We start from the raw sequence: 15,621 nt of genomic DNA, 5'->3' as shown, positions 1-15,621 counted from the left end.
CCTTCACCTGGTGAGAATCAGGTGTGGAGAAGGTGGCAATGCCTGCCTGCCTTCACCCGGCTGGGATCAGGCACAGAGCAGGTGGCCATGCCTACCCCCCTTCACCCAACCAGGATCAGACATGTAGCTGATGGCAATCCCCCTTTTACCTGGCTGTGATCAGGCATAGAGCGGGTGGCAATGCCCCCCTTCACCCCACTGGTATCAGGTGCGGACCAGGCGGCAATACCTGCCCACCTTCAACTGGCAGAAATCAGGCATGGAGCAGGCGGCAATGCCAGTCCCCCTTTAACCAAGCCATGATCAGGCGCGAAGCAGGCAGCAATGTCCATCCCATCTTCATCCAGCTGAGATCAGGCATGGAGCAGGTGTTAATGCCCCCCTTTATATAGCCAGGATCTGTAGCAGAGCAAGCAGCAGTGCCCCTCCTTCACCCAGTGGAGATCAGGAGTGGAGCAGGTGGCAATGTCTACCCACCCACGCTCCCCTTTCTAGAACCTGTTGTATTTTTCCCCACAACGGGCTTTCTTGCTAGTCTTATATATATGCAATTGCCCTACCACCCCAATACTGGAGCCTAAAAGTTCTCAAACTTCTAGACTGTCTATAGTATATATGGAAGGGCTTTTCATGGAAATGGGACTTCTGTGAAGTGGGCAAATCCTTTTTCACCTTGGAGACTGGCTGAAAGCAGCCTGCAGAGGGAAGGACATGGCAGAGTTTTCTCAGAGACCACTATCAGGACCTAACTGGAGCTAAATTGGTTCTCTGTCTTTTGAGTATATGGGGAAGGAATCCACAAAAAGCCCTTTTGTACTGAAGAGTTAGAAGGTGTGTTGTCTCCTTTGGCTGGCAGCAGATTCTTAAATGACCAAATTAGACTATTTGTTTGTTTAAGAATATTTCTATGTGGCTTTTCCACCCAAATAGCATCCCCAAAGTAGTGAACATCCAAACATTAAATCATTTTAAGCACTAAAATGGCATTTAAAATGTTCATACAATTCAATAATTTTTATACAATTCAATAATAACATGTAAACACAATACAACCAGAAAGAAGGGCCAAGGGGGGTACACTAACCCCCCCCAAGTCTTCACATGCTGGTAGAAGACAATGACAGAAGGAGACAAATCTTTCTTAGGTTGCCAATAGGGGTGCGAGTTACGAATTCTTGAACTGAAGATACATATGGAAATTGTTGTTTTAGGTAGTTAGCATGATTTTCCAGAACAGTAACATAAATCCAAGATGCTTAGGAATTATGAACCCAACCCCAATAATCCATCCCCCACCCTGCGCCCAGAGTTCAAGTGCATATCAGCAATGCAGCATGCACTTGTGATTTTCTTTGAGTCTACCGGGTAATAAAATCAAAAAGAGTCCAGTAGCACCTTTAAGACTAACCAATTTTATTGTAGCATAAGCTTTCGAGAGTCAAGTTCTCTTCGTCAGATGCATGATCCGAACTGGTCAAATACAGAAGAGGAGGGGAGAGAGGGGAGAAAGAAGGGGACATATATCACAAGGGGACAGGATGCAATTAGCGGGGAGGCAACCCAAACATTCCTTTGCTAGTAATGTTTGGGTTGCCTCCCTGCTAATTGCATCCTGTCCCCTTGTGATATATGTCCCCTTCTTTCTCCCCTCTCTCCCCTCCTCTTCTGTATTTGACCAGTTCGGAGCATGCATCTGACAAAGAGAACTTGATTCTCGAAAGCTTATGCTACAATAAAATTGGTTAGTCTTAAAGGTGCTACTGGACTCTTTTTGATTTTGCTACTACAGACTAACACAGCTAACTCCTCTGGATCTACTGGGTAACAGTATTTCTCCCTTCTAATCAGATCCTTGCAAGGGAAAATCCTCCTTGTGTGTCAAGCACATGCAGAGGGATTACTTTTTATTAAAGAGACCACAGCCAAGTGCATACCAGGGCCCTGGATCTGGGTTAGAGATGGGCACAAACTGAAATATGAACCAAAATTAAGCACGAACCAGGCCAGTTCATGATTTGTGAATCAGCAGTTCATCAGATCCCATTTTTGACAAACCACCATGAACTTTAGGCTGGTTTGTTTGGTTCATTTTTTGGTTTGTCACTGTAGACAGCCTGGTGCCAATTGATCCGTTTCCTAGGCAATAGGGGATGGACTTCCTGCTGGCCCGGAAGTGATTATTTTCTGACCTGGATGTGTCATTTTCACGAACCAGTTCACAGACCAGGGGCAGATCCATGAAAGTTTGTTGTTCATGAAATTTGACGAACCATGAACCATACAGTTCATTTTTTTCCGGTTCGTGCCCATCTCTAATCTGGGCAGCTCTACTGAGTAAAAAATGCCAATAGGCAGGATGTAACTGACACAAATAGAATAGTTTCTTAAAGAAAAAGATTACGAAATAAATGAGGTAGAGGCAAAGGATAAACATACACATGCATTCACACACAGTATCACAGAAAACTCTGACTATTAATGTCATGACCACAGAATAAAAGGAGTAACATGAACATACACGTGTGTCCTCATGCAGAAGTCCTGAGGGATCCTGTGAAAGCAGCATTAAAAGAGAAGGAAACTGGTATGAAGCCAGAGATCAGCTTGTGATCTTACACAGAAGTGTTGCAATGGAACATCAAGACAGTAGAAGAATGGCAGTGAAGATCGCTCAAGGATCCAGTCCAATTCTGGAGTGGGGGGGGGGCTCCTTGGGGCTATACGTACCCCAAAATACATGGATAGTGGAGGCATGTGGGCATTCCTTATTTGGAGTGGATTAAAGCCAAAAAGTTTTAACTGGATTGGTGGATTTCACTGACAACAGCTGGGCAGGAAAATACCGTGTCAGGGAGGGAGAAATTGAAGAACGATTGCAATTGAAATGACAAGAGAGACAGGGGTGTGTGAAGGTACCACGACAGGGTGGATTGATGTGGGTAATATTCTTTTGATTGGGATTGGGTGCAGGAAAGGCAAATAAGTTATATGGAACCAATTGCTTGCAGATGCGTACTGAAGACAAAACATGGACCAAGGAAGTAAAGTTTCTTTTTGAAAGGCTGATACGTTTCAAGTGCCACTGTTAAATGTCAGATTGATCCTTCCATGTATTTGGGACTTCAAAGGAATCAAACCGTTGAGAAATGGCTATCAATTTGAAGGGGGGGGTGAAATAGGTAGGTGAGCATATTCTCATGCAAATCTTATTGTTTGAAGTGCTGCTTCAGTTTGATGGTCTCCTCACCGCCTGTGAATACTAGGATGCCTTTTGATTCTAGGACTGGGACGATGCCCAGTTCAGGAATACAAGAAATACAAGACCATCTTTGTTATAGAAAGGTCTTCAGTTACTTTCATAGAGTGTAGGTCCAAAGCCTTAGCTTTGCAATACAAATCTCCTTTGGAGACAGGCTGCAGAGATCAACAGTTCTAATTCCCTCCCTCCTTTGTGGGGGTGGAGCCCTTTTTGGATGGGTGGGGGCATCTCGTTCAGGGGCCAGTAGAATTCCACCCCTCCGTTCAATTTGCTTGAAAGTTGGGTGGCCTTTAATGGACAGGCAATGTTGGCTCCTGAGCAATTTTGGTATCATTTGGTTGAAAAACAGTCACTCATGCTCCCCCTCACCTCCCTCCCAAGTCCATCATAGAGAATAATGGAAAAACTGAGGTACTTGTTCTCTTCTTCTTCCCTCCCACCTTTGTGGGGTGGAGTTCTTTTTTTCTCTCTAAAAGTGTCATGTCTGTGCCTCATCCATGCCATGTTTGCTGCTGACCAGTTGTTCTGAACCAATGTTTCATGCTATAACTTGATGTCATATTGCCAATGCCATAACTGGTTTGCTTTCACAGGCTTATTGAAGTTGCACGTGTCTTATCTAATGGACTGTAGAAACTCCCAGTGCTTTTGACCTTGTACACTGCTCACTCCCATGAGCTGCTATGTTTCAACTTTCATCTCCTGCTTTCTCAGTGTCTAGACTTGATAGTACAAATATGTGAGATGTTCTCAGGATGGGTTTGTGCCAAAAGTCCTGTTTTGCTGAGGGGAAGGGGAAGGAGTAAATGTGTGAGATAAGAGGAAGGATTTTCCCACGTGCTGCCATTCCTGTCAACCTGTTCTTACTGCTTAGTTGCTTACCTTGCTTCTGAGTAATTCTATGGACATATCTGTGGAAATGATCTGATTCCTGAATAACACCTTCTAACCAAGAGCCTGGATTCTTGCTGTGATGGTACAGGGGTCTATCTGCCATAGCCTGTCATCCATAGCCTGACAAAAAGCAGCATGGCTAGCAGCACCTCATTTAGGGGCCCACAGAGTTGGACTACTTAGTCCAATTAGCTTGAAACTTGGAGGATCTTTAGTGGGCAGGCTTCAGTAGTGTCATTTGGTTGAAAATCAGCCACTCCAGCCTTCCACAGAGTCCCAGGGTGGGACTGGATGCGACAGAACAGCGGTTTTCGGTAAAGGAAATCTTTCTTACTTTGTGAAAGGAAGCAACAAATTACAGCAAGGAAGGATGGCAAATGCAGAGGTTTCAGTTGACAGGTAAAAAATATTGTCACTTGGAACAGAAAAATGAAATGAATGCAGACAGGAGGTTTTTTTTTAAATGCTGATGACCAACCTTCGCTCTCCTCCTAGGCCACAACTTGAGAGCTATTTCAGGAATCATTACAAAGGAGTGCAGCCACGCAGAGAGGCACCTAATTCAAGGGCCTGTAAACACTTACCTCCTTTGTTTAATCTGCTTAGGCGGGCTTCAGATTAGATGGAGGAATGAGGTCTGTGCAAATTTGGTGCTGTATCTTTATAAACAGCTTCCCCAGACCATTGAATACCTTTCCGATTGAAAATAATGGTCCCAAATAGACATGGGCACGAACCAAAAAAAATTTCAAACCAGTGGATCGTAGTTTGGTGCGGGCCATGATCCCAAATTCCCAAACAGCAACGAACATCTCCTGTTCCCGAACTGAACCGGATCGTGGTTCATGGAGGCCAAAGCGGAGTGTGCTGCTGTTCCCAGTGATACAGGAATGGTGGGTGATGCCAAGCTCAATTGTATTCTCAGTCTCTCTCCCCAAAGGCTAGCAAGTGGCAAGCAAGAGCTCTGTCCCATTCCACTGCTCACAGAAAGTGAAACCCAGCCTGGGAGACCATGGCTATTTATAAGCATGTGTCCCATTCAGCAACACAGGAGGTCTGTGTTTGGCCATCAGAGCTGCCTATCAGGGTTTGCAGGGATGAGATTGGAGTGCCCATGGCTACAGAACACCCCCTTCCCCCTCCCTCCCCTGGGTGTCTTCTCCCAACTTGTAACTGCTTTGCAGCTCCGTGGTTGGAAGGAAGCCCTGCTGATCAAGGAAAGCAGGGCTTCCATTCGGGTTTCCAGGGCGACAGAAGGAGGGCAGACAGAGCTCAGGCATTCCCCTGTCTCCGTTGCCAGGGGAATAGATTGCTAGCGCCTGAATGTCTGGCTTCCTGAACTGAGCCAGAACGCCCCGAACCAGGCCTCTCCTGACTGCTGGTTCGTTGGCCATGGCCGGTCATGATCCGCCGGATCAGAATCGTGCGATTGCCATTTTCGTGGGTTTTTGATGTTCGTAATGTGGTTCGTGCCCATCTCTAGTCCCAAACTCCAGAACCTTACAAACACATGGATTGCAATCTCGAAATGGCAATGTCATATCCAGATTTTTTTTTAAAAAAAATGGTGCAGTGGGAAAAAGAATCATTTTATTAAATTCTATTTCCCCCTACATGTTTTACCTAAGCTTCTTTGGGGGAGCTCTATCAGAATATGAATTAAAACAAGAAAAAAATAGAATGCCATTGAAAAACAGGACTGAAAAATATGGGAAAAGACAGTACATGCTGAGCATATGCAAAGTGCATCCATGTATCCAGAAGCGCAATCCATTAGAACGTTGCAGATAATATACAGATGCAGGGATTGCGCCTTCAAGCTTGCATATCTCTCCAGTCATTTTAGCCACTGTCAAAAGTATGGGAAGACTAGAACAAGGCTCACCCTGGAACAAGGCAACAAGGAGAAAGTGGGAAATCCACCCAGGATGGATACTCCATGAGCCTGGAGTCTTTGCCCTGTTCCTGGAAAGCTACTGGAATAGGACTTTGCTATCCTAGTCTGCCTCAGACTGATATATAAGCTATGAACCTCGTAGAGGGCTTAGTAACAAGAGAATGTACTGCATCTGTTGCATTTGTTATATTGTAATTTTGTATCACTGTCTGTCTGTCTAATGCTGAGCACATTTGTTATATTGATTAGAGAGCGTTATATATATATATATATATATATATTTGTATGTTTGTATAATTACAAAGCACATTTGTTGCAGCAGTAGTGAATGTAAGTCTTTCAGTATCCATCCCAGGTAGGTTTCCCACTTTCTCCTTGTTGCTGTCAAAAGTATGGCTATCAATTTTTTCTGAGGTGTTGGCATATTTAAATCATACCCCAAATTTAGCAAAATTGCTTCTGGTGTTAATGGTACTGAAATGTCTGTCATTTCTAATATAATGTGGGTAACTTCTCTCCAGAGACAAAAAAGTCCCACAGATCACAGCTTGGTATTTGAAAATCTGGAATTGTTTAATAATGGAAAAGATCGCCGACCAAATAAAAATGACAGAGAACACTAATTATGACTCCACCTTTCTCAAAACCTGGCAGCCCGTACTGGAATATATAGAGAAACAACATTCATCTACAGATAGTCAGATACATACCTCATTCTATGAGTGGTTTGGATACTAAGAGAGTGTAATTCTCTTTTTTTGTTGATCTAATGTCTAGTCACTTATACAATTCTTCATATGATTATTTGGCATAACTTCTAGATGTTGTTTAATCTGAAAGCTGACTGTTAATGTACACATTGTTATTGTTTACTTGTTGTAGTTACATATGGCAACTGATTATATATATATATTATATTATATGGCAAATGATTATATATATATATATATATATATATATATATTATATTATATGGCAACTGATTATATATATGGCAACTGATTATATATATATATGGCAACTGATTATATATATATTAAAAAGCTTGCATATCTCTGCAAACAGCAGGCTCCATACAAGCTTTGGATTTAATTGATCTCATTGGAAATCTGCATATAGGGACTTCCCATTTTTAGCTCTGAGTAGGTGAAGAACTTTTTTGTGAGCGTAATAGTAAATCCTGGTTATTTAGGCCTTCAATGATATAACAATTGGATATTAGCTAGCTAACCTACATTTATTTAAAATATTTAAACGCCATGTTTATCAGCACGATCCTCAAAGGGGAACCATAAAACAATGAGAATTGCATAAAATCAATAAATAAACTAGAAATCAGCAATAAAACTGCAGGCCAGAATTAAATAGAAACATATTAAAGAATTTTAAAAATAATAATGTGTAGCCTATAAGTCAGTAGGACAGCAAGCAGGGGAGACGCAAATTAACCAAAGCTTAAGAACCCAGAAGTCCTCTCCCCAACCCCCATGGTTTAAATCTCAATTATACACTTAGCGATCCAACCAGAAGTCACATAACTAAGGATGCAACAACATGCTACTGCCACCTCATGGCAAAAGCAGATGGCAAGATTTGTTCAGATTTATAAGAGATTAGCTTGAGACCCGTGCTTCACTACAGTATTTAACTACTGTCAGTCCCTGGCAGTTAGGTCCCCAAGTTCTCTACAGTTAACACACAGGTGTTCCAGTTGAAGGAACTTTATCAGAGATCCATTCAGTACAAGGTTCATAGACAGTGAATTTGGCAGAAGTGATGTAGGCAGGGGCCATTTCGTAGAAAAAGAGCTGCAGGAACTCATTAGCATAACTCATTAACGTAACTCATTAGCATATGCCACACCCCTTGATAGAGCCGGAAGTGTGTCATTAGCATAACTGGTTTGCATATGCCACACACCCTGATATCACCTGTCCTGGTTGTTTCGGGCCCAATCCAGGCTGCAATGGGCCCAAAATGGCCAAAAATCAGGTGGGCAGGGCCACCTGATATGTGGCCTCTTTGGAGAACTACCGGAACTGCGTTCCTGTGCGTTCCCCCCTGAAAATGAGCCCTGGACGTAGGTAAGACTATCTGTGTTAGTTATAGGGCATATTCCTGCCTTAATTTGGGCTGTTAGCTGGGGGGGGGTTGGAGTGAGACATTATTTAGAGCAGGGGTCCCCAACCTTTTGGCACATGGGGGCCACATTAGAGTGCCCAATGCCTAAAGAGGGCCACAGCTTAAATCAAAATGTAACAAAATTATTAACCTGCCTATTTAGATCAACAGTAAACATTCAGAAGTCAATGAAGAAACATTAACTTGAATCCAGTACATTTTGGAACACTATTTTACTGTTGAATCCTTTTATCTAGCTACACATACTTACCTAGTCAGTGTGATTTCTGTGGCTGTTTTCTGTTAGCCAAGGCATTAATGTCCAAGTCAAAGTTTGTGACAGACATCCTTAAAATGTCACACAAATGTTCATCTGTACATTTTGATCTACACTTGGATTTCACAATTTTCATCTTGGAAAAAGTTTGTTCACAAATGTATGTGGTGCCAGAAACTGTAAAAAAATTTTTAAATGGGTTATGAATCTGACCTACCAGATGCCAGAGTTGCAATTCTAATACTATGAGAATTATTTCTTAATAAACACATTGCTTTGAGGTTGAGATCTACACATGCTAATACTTTGGGGGTCCTCCAAAAAAGGGCAGATAGAGAGAAAGAGTGAATGAAAGGACAGGCTCCCACTTGGAGCAGAAGATAAGCCATTAAATTGGCTTCAAATGATATGAGGGGGAGCACGTACACATCACTGCTTGCCAGCCAAGCCTCAATCATGGGAAGCAAAATGGCAGCCGGGTGGAGGGAGACATGGCTGGAGTAAGATGTGGGAAGAGGGATCCCATAAGGTTCCCTGCTAAGGGAGTACTCCTTCCTGCTCAACGCAATGGGCCACTCAGCAGCTCCTGCACAGATGTATGAGAAGACTCCTAGCTGAAGGATACGTCTGACATCTCAGAGTTTGAGTGCTCCATCTTCTGCCTTCCTTCTTCTTCTTCTTCTTCTTTTTTTGCCTTGCCGGGATTCCGTGCTCAATGGTGCACTGCAGTCAACGTCCTGCACTTAGGCAAGGCTGGAAAAAACGAAAGAGCCGGGGAAGCCCCTCCCATTCTGGAATCAATCAGATCAACCGACCCTGCACTGGAGAGGAGGAGTTGCTTCCCAACAGTACGGACTGACCCACTCCCGGACCACCAAGAAAGGAAGCTTCACGGTAAGTGATACTTAAATCTTCCATTCCATAAGCTTCCCTGCTAATGGAGTACTCCTTCCCGTTCAACCCAAGGGGCCACAACACCAGCTCCTGCAATCACAGATGCATGAGTTAACTTCTAGCTGGAGTAGGTGGGGGAGGAGAGGCAGAAGCAAGCAAGGCAAACAGAGCAACCAGCTCTTGTTGAAGAAGGAAGAATGCTTTTCCCTGCAACAGCAACCTCACCAGTAACCTTGGAAGCCACTTGGAAGAGCCTTGATCGGTGGAGCCTCTAGAAATATTTAGTATGAAAGACACTTGGTATCCTTTTTTTTTTTTGCAAAATATTTCCCTTTTACTGTCCCTTTCCCACCTTTTGTGCAAAAGACATCTCCTGTAACGTTTCACACAGCTTCTTTATACACATATATAGCCTTCAACATGATAAAGCATGGAGAGGGGGAGTGCAAAAAGCTAAGCAGGACAGGGAGCCCACAAAGCACCCCAAATGGCCCAAATGCTACTATGGAGGATAAGACCAAGAGGGGGCTGGTGGAAGGAACCATGGAGACCAGAAGAAACAATGTTGCTATTGTGTTTTTGGCAAGAAAGGGACAGGAAGAACAGCACTAGGTGGTGCCTCTTGAAGCAGGAAGAATAGTATGGGTCTGAAGGGAAAATGCCTTAAGGGTGGTAACAACAAACAAGCAGGTTGGAGGGACACATGGAAAGAGCTTGGGGGCCACATGTGGCCCGTGGGCCGTAGGTTGGGGACACCTGATTTAGAGCAAGCAGTGAGAAAGATGGACCTATCTCTGGTTCTCAGGAAGAACATGCCATGAGCCAGCTTTGGCTGTCTGTCAAGGACACTAGTTCAACGGAGCGAGAAAGAGAAAGTAAACATTGCAAGATAACAGGCACGGAGCAATAAAGGACTTCCCCCATTCTCAGGAGCCATAGGTAGAACACACATACATTCATGGCAGATATGCAGGAGGTATATCTGTTCCAGTTATAGTACTTACGGCTATGTAACATTTTTTGTTTTGTTTTTAATATAGAATTTTCTTTATTTAAACTATAAACTATAAACAATCACATAATTAGAAACAATAAACATAGAGGATAAGAAAAACACAACATTCTAAACAGAAGATACACTAACAATACACAAACAAGTTATATATATATATATATATATATATATATATATATATATATATATATATATATATATATATATATATATATATATATATATATATATATATATATATATATATATATATATATATATATATTAAAGATCCTAAAATTACACTACAGGTTGAGTTCTGATCATCTCTGCAACAAATATGTATCATTTCTAGAGTCTCACTTATTGTAAGTTAATCGTAAGTGCCCTCTTTTTTCTATCATTCCTGTTTCTTAATCCATAAATCCAGATGTCATCAAATCCTTGTTATCCATTTCATGTAAAAAGTCTATAAACGGTTTCCATTCAGTCAAGAAGTTCACTAATGCCCTCTCTCTAATCAATAAGGTAGTTTTGCCATTGATGCAAACTCCAAAACTTTTGTCCACCATTCCTCCACTGTAGGCAATGTTGGAGTTTTCCACTTTTGCACATAAAGTACTCTTGCTGCTGTAATGAAGTACAAAAACAAAGTTCCAAAGTTTTTTTTCAAGTGGCTGTCCATTTTTCCCAAGAGAAAAGTCTCTGGTTTCAACTGAATTTTAATCTTCAAAATCTTCTGAATCGATTATTGTATCTGCAACCAGAAACTCTTTGTTTTCTTACATGCCCACAACATATGAAAAAATGTCCCTTCTTGTTTAGCACATTTCCAACATACATTTGAAGCACCCTTATACCCAATTTTTCAGGACACATATACCAACGATACATCATTTTGTAAATTGGAGAGAATTTCAATAAGTTCTGATAAGTTAATCATTTAGGTGGACTCACCATTTCCCTTCTAAAATGAGCTTCTTGCGATGACAACCAGAGAGGTATTTTCGAACAAAACCTAGGTTTTGCATACACAAATGACCTCTGTGTTCCAACTGTCTCTGGGGAGGATGAGGTGTGTAATGTTGTGAGCCCCAATCAGCTCACATATGCAAATGACCTTGAAAGGCTGGCCCAATCAGGGAAGAGTGGCCAAGTTGGCAGTTGGGGGGGGGAGCAGCCGGCCAGCCAAACAGGGAAGATGTATCCCTATGGGAAAACACATTTTACCCCTTTTTACCCCCTTAGGGGTCAAATTTCTTAAAATCCCATCTTAGTGGGTCTTTACATCATGAAAGGAGTGTTCTCCCCAAATTTCATGTTTCTAGGACCAGGGGTTTGGGCTGGGCGTTGATGAGTGTCAGGACACTTGTCTTTATATATGTAGACTAGCTTGATGCCCGTGCTTCACTACAGTATTTGACTACTTTAAATCCAGTTATAATATTTATAGGTATGTAACATTTTTTGGTTTGGGGGGGGTGGGGTTGAGTTGGTTTTGTAGTATAATAGCATAGTGCCCGAGCTTGACAGAAGTGTTTGAATAAAGCAAAACATGTTGATGCCTAAAAGTGATGACGTGAATTTCGAAATGTAACATTTATTGAAGAGATTTTTTAAAGGAAAAGGTTGTAGTGCAAGAAATTACGTGAAAAATACATACAACCTTATTTTTCTACTGAAGGACCTCTGTCATGTATGCCATGCATCCATGCCATTGTTGGGTTGTATGCCATCACTGTATTCTGACTTTTATACTGAGAATGATGTAGGAAAATGTGCCATTGTGGTCTGCTGCATTTTACACTGCATTTAATATTATAATACTGCATTTTATGCATTATATGAGAAGACTCTTGAGGGTGTCCAAACTGCTAATATTAATTTCCAAAGGAGCTAGCTGGGCTGGGTCTTGATGAGTCAGTCAGGATACTTGCCTCTATGTATATAGATTGGGGGGTGGGTGTCATAAGTAGAGATGGGCACAAACAGCAATATGAACTAAAAAACCCCCCACAAACAGCCCAATCAGCAGTTCACGAACAAGCTGTTCATGAGGCCCCCTTCTAAGCAAACAGGTGGTCATTGCCAGCCAAACCAGACAGTCTGGCACCTGCAATCAATTCCCTTGGCAACCAGAGGCAGGGATTGACTGAACTCTGTCTGAACTCCTGCTGTTGCCCTGGAAACCCCAATCTAAGACCAATTTAGCTTGATAGGCAGGTCTTCCTTCCAAGTGTGGAATGGAGCTCCAAATTTGTTACACGAGGAAAAGACCAAGGGGGAGGGGGGCTCCCAGTTCACTTTCAGGGAGAGACAGCTGCTGTTAGAGAGACAGGGTGAGTGCATTGGAGCTTGAATTTTCTTTGTGTGGTGGGATAGGGATCTACCCCTTCAAGATCCAGGGCTGCTGCCAGGCTCTGGGGCCAAGCTATTATTTATTATTGGTACATTTCCTGCTGCCTGCTCAGGTAGGGTTTCTGGGAGTGGTGTGGTAGGGATCTTGATAGCTCGAGGAGGGCCTGCTGGCCCCCATGAACAATGTATAACAACAATGAGGGAAAGTGGTCCCAAATACACACTGAACAAAGGAGGAAATTCCTAAGAGACTTCTAATACAATAAAAAAGATTGTCTCAGTATAAATAAATACAATTTATAGGTCGAACCAAGTGTGGCAATATTTTGGTCAAAACATATGTAAAGTTTAAAGTGAACATATTGTAACTGAAGTTTAAAATGAACATATTGTAACTGAACCCTGATTTTCAAAGGGGTTCCTTGACCCCTGCAAACTCAGTTAATAGCCTAGGGGTTATACTGGATCCAGCATTTCTGCTGGTGAAGCAAGTTAATGCAGATGCAAAAAAAAAAAAAAGGCCTTATACCAATTCAGTCTAGCCTGGAATGTGGCCCATACCTTGACATGGCTGATCTGGCCACCTGGATTCATGCCACAGTAACATTGAAACTAGACTACTGTAATGCACTCTGCATAGGACTCTCCTCAAAGTCAGCTCAAATGCTCCAGTTGGTGCATGTCATGTATGCACCAATCCATGCCATTGATGTGTTCTCTGATGTTCTGATCTCATGCCATGTTATGTTGCATTGCATTCATATAATAAGTTCATACCAAAGTTAGCCTGTCTAAAACCGAAAGTGCCTTGCTTGTTAATGCTTTTCACAGAGATGCGCGCTAGGCCTGTTATCTTTAAAAAGTATGCTGTTTGTTGACCTTGCAGCTGCAAAACAAGAATGTAACCATTTCACAGGGGAGAGGAAAAGACTTCGATTTCTTTGTAATCTTGCCTAGACAAAGCTATTGTGTTCTCACGTAATTTGTTAGGTTTTCGCACCTAAATGCAAACTGCTCAAGGGGAGGCAGGAGATAATGCTCCCTATTTTAATAGTGCTTTTGACTGTGTAATCATTCCTGCCAACTTTCCCATCTATGGATGTACCCATGAACTGAATGGATCTCTAAATAAAAGTCTTTCAACCAATACACTGGATTGCTTGCTGTGAGGGGCTTGGGGATCTATCTACCATAGACTGCCGTCCCTAGAACTGACACTGCAGCTCAGTTATTATCAAGAGTAGGGGTGTGCATAAGGAAAAGAACAAGCCAAAATACACACAGAAATTGCTAGCTGAGCTCATTAAAGCAACTTCCAGAATGTTGGGGAAAAATTGGGAAACGAGGCTGTAATGACTCCCTCCCGCCCAAATGTTTGTGTGTTTCATTTCAGTTCTTACTATGCAGAGGCCACATAGGCAGGCCAGACAGTGATATGGGCCATCCAGCAGCATATTGTTTTCCTTAATGGCAACTCTGTACTCATCATGCAACCAATTGGATCCAAAGAGGAGACACTGAGCCCTTAGCATTAATTTCATAGGTGGGAAGCGGATGTGTGTAGTGTGCAAGAATGCATTTTTTTCTTCAGTGCTTCCTGGACAATGGCATTGACATTGAGTGGCTTGTAGGGATCAATGCTTTGCTCCGGGGAGGGGGGGGGGAGCAGCAGACCTCATGGTACCATTGGTGCCAGCATTGCCACCATCATCCCTTTCTGTGCATTTTTACACATAATGCAAGGGAAGGCTGGCAACATGGGCTTGAGGAGGAAGGAGTCTCCTTTAGCCTCTGCGCTCTCAGCTGCCACAAAGGCTAATATTATACAGATTAGGGTGAAAATTAGAAAGAAAAGGCAATAACTAAAGTGGGGCCACACTGAGGAGGCCCCCGGTTTGGTGTAGTGGTTAAGAGTGGGGGACTCTAATCTGGGGAGCCAGGTTTGATTCCCCACTCCTCCACTTGAAGCCAGCTGGGTGACCTTGGGTCAGTCACAGCTCTTCCAGAGCTCTCTCAGCCCCACCTACCTAACAGGGTCCGCTGAGTCCGTTCATGGGGAGGGAGGGCTAAAAATTGAATAAAATAAAATAAACATTTGAAAGTGCGTAAAGGATTTTGAACAGAATACAGAATAATAGATTTAAGCTGCAGCAAAAAATATATAAGCAATATACATAATGACACAGCTAAATTTCATAATATTACTCCTCTCCCTCTCCTCAGTTTCTTGTACCCAAAGTTTTGTACACAACATTCTATATTCAATCATATACATCACATTTTATATTCAACATTTCTAAAATCTTAGTTTTGTAATTGATCTATATCCATATTAATGTGTTTAGGATTCTTGGTGTAGTGGTTTAGAGCAGCAGGACTCTAATCTGGAGAGCAGGGTTTGATTCCCCGCTCCTCCACTTGAAGCCAGCTGGGTGACCTAGGGTCAGTCACAGTTCTAGGAGCTCTCTCAGCCCCACCCACCTCACAGGGTGTTTTGTTGTGGGGATAATAATGACATACTTTGTAAACCACTCTGAGTGGGCATTAAGTTATCCTTAAGGGTGGTATATAAATCGAATGTTGTTGTTGTTGTTATTCAGTGTGCATTTGTGTACACTGCACAAATGCAAATTTGTGCATTTGTTTGAGAGATGAGAGTTAAATTTCCATGGGGCTCTGTCTCTGTCCAGGCTGGTCTTATGGAATGGATGCAGAGAAGAGCCCTATTGCATTGGGACAATTCTGGGGATCCAGCTAGGAAGTGGGTTGTAGATGTGATTTTCTCAATGTGCTTGGTTGGCATTTTGTGTGAAGAGTATGATGCAGAGGTTTTCCAACTTCAGTACTTGTGAATGGAAACCCAGATAGTAGAGAGTGTGCATATTAGGAGCATTGTGGGTAGCTCTCCTATTATGAAAACCCCAGAA

The sequence above is a fragment of the Eublepharis macularius genome, chromosome 2, assembly GCF_028583425.1.
Source record: "Eublepharis macularius isolate TG4126 chromosome 2, MPM_Emac_v1.0, whole genome shotgun sequence".
Taxonomy (NCBI): Eukaryota; Metazoa; Chordata; class Lepidosauria; order Squamata; family Eublepharidae; genus Eublepharis; species Eublepharis macularius.
Note: the sequence above shows the minus strand (reverse complement) of the source record.